This window comes from Solanum lycopersicum, chromosome 5 (assembly GCF_036512215.1).
Source record: "Solanum lycopersicum chromosome 5, SLM_r2.1".
Classification (NCBI taxonomy): Eukaryota; Viridiplantae; Streptophyta; class Magnoliopsida; order Solanales; family Solanaceae; genus Solanum; species Solanum lycopersicum.
Genome location: NC_090804.1, coordinates 19,279,889 through 19,282,312, shown reverse-complemented (window position 1 = coordinate 19,282,312; position 2,424 = coordinate 19,279,889).

The following is a 2,424-nucleotide window of genomic DNA, read 5'->3' as shown; positions in this document are numbered from 1 at the left end:
GTAAGTCTCATCTGTATATCATACAATAGTGAATGAACAATCATATTTATAGGTTGAGAAATCACTACAAAAGTCACCATATTAAATATTAGAATAAATAGATACATTCTAATCTAAAAGAGTTCATGAAACCTAGTGAATGTGGATAGTTATTCATGTACTAACTTTATGGACTATCCACTCATTTAATAGATTTATAACACATACTCCCTTTTAATATTTTTAATAGAATAAACGAGTGAAATAGAAAGAAAGAGTAATAATCTCATTACTATTGGCTTTATGATTATTTAATTGTTATTATCAGTTATAAATTATTATTTTTATCATCGATCAATTCCCTACGAAAATAAAATTTCCACAGCTTCTCACCATTATTGCCTAAGACTGAGAAAAAGGACCAACTTCATAGGGTATTACGTTTCTATAGTATTCTTAAGATTGTGACAAGAACAAATCTGTTAGAATAAATAATTCTAATTTTTTAATTTAATAAAGTTTAATGTAGATGAGATGACATTATTGTTACTCCTGTTCTTAAGTTTTTGGACTTTTCCTTCATTTCTTAACTATAAAATACTAAACTCCTCTTATTCATCCATTAACACACCATTGAGAGGACAAGGAAGAGTTTAAACAAAAAATATTTTTATTGTTGTAATAGAAAATTAAAATATATTACAATTACAAAAAAAAAAAAAACGTATTGCAATCAATTAATAATAAATTATAAAACTAGGCATGAGAGGAGAGCCATATCTAAAGATCAATACGAAATTGAAGAATTATTGCGATAAATATTTACCGCTTTACATAAATTAAAAAATCAAAATTATAATTTATTTGTATAAATGAATTCATATATATATATATATATATATATATATATATAAACACGATAGAAATTGTTACACAATCTACCAAAATATGTATTCAATCTCATTTCTTGAAGGAGTATTCAGAATTCATGAGAAAAATGATCACCACGAAGTATAAGTTTTTAGCTCTTTTGATTTATAAAAAACTAGGACTATGGGATATTAACATAGTATAAAGAGTTAATTTTTTAAAAATACAATGTTAATTTTTTAAAAATACAATCTATAATTATTACTTTTTAAAATAGAGAGTAAATTTGGTGTGTCAATCGAAGAAAATAAGGAGGTAGATATGGCAAATTGCAAAATAATATAAAAAAGATATATTGAGTTAAGTGGAAGAAAATAAAAAGAAAAAGGTAAGAGAAGAGAAATCTAAAAATTTAGTGAATAATAAACATAAAAAGGAAAGAAAATAAATATAGAATATTAAGTTTTACCTTTTTTTTAACCCTATTTAATTTTATTTAAAGTAACTTAAATATAGAAATTTAAAAGTTTATTTTGTTAATACCTTATAAAATTGTACTTAGACGGTTAGATGTATTAGTATTCAAGTAAGGTAAGTATTGTATTTGTAATGTAATAAGCCATTACGTTACTAATTATTTAAGCACATAAAGATAGTAATTTTATGTTCAGTTTTATTAATTTATATTATTAAAAAAACTAGTAAACTCAGTCTCACTACGCGTAATGTATAAAAGTTTTTTTTTTTAATTTTTAAATCCAAATAGATTAGCTAATAAATTTTATCATTTAGATTTGTAATTTCAACTCAATTCATGAATTGATTTTATCAAAAAATAAATAATCTCAAATAGCAGTACGGTCAAATATCTATACTTCTTTTTGGTCGAATAGTACGTATTCTCTTATGTTAGTTATAATGTATAATTAAAAATTCATGACTTTATTATTTATTTGAATGAGTTCTCAAAATTAAATATGATCAACTTTGATATTTTGTTAAAAATTTAAAGTGAGATTTTTAGTTTTTTAATTTTTTTTAAAAAATATCAAAAGAATTAAAATAGTAACAAATCCAAAAACAGTCTCAGAAATATGAAAAATTATTTGTAATAGATAAGCTGCCTATAATTTGAAGACTTAAAAAAGTACCTCAATATTTGTATATTAAATTTAAAGTTTTTCTCTCTGTATATTGATTCTTTGAAAGGAAATAGGTGATACATGATTTTAGTTCGGTAAAATAATTTTTAGTGATATAGAATTAACATAAAATAAATATATTGTTGTTAAAATACATAATAAAATAAGTAATGAATGAAAAATTATAAATGAATGATAAAAGTTTTTATGTTAAGATCAAAAAAATCTTATAATATCTAATAAAAACTTATAATTAGACTCTTGAACTTTTTTAAATAAGGTAAATATAAAAACATTATTATAAATCCATTGAATAAGTGGATAGTCCATAAACTTAGTACATGAACAACCATTCATATTCATTAGGTTTTATGAACCTTTTTGGATAAGAATGTATTTATTTATTATGATACTTAATATGGTGACTTTTGGA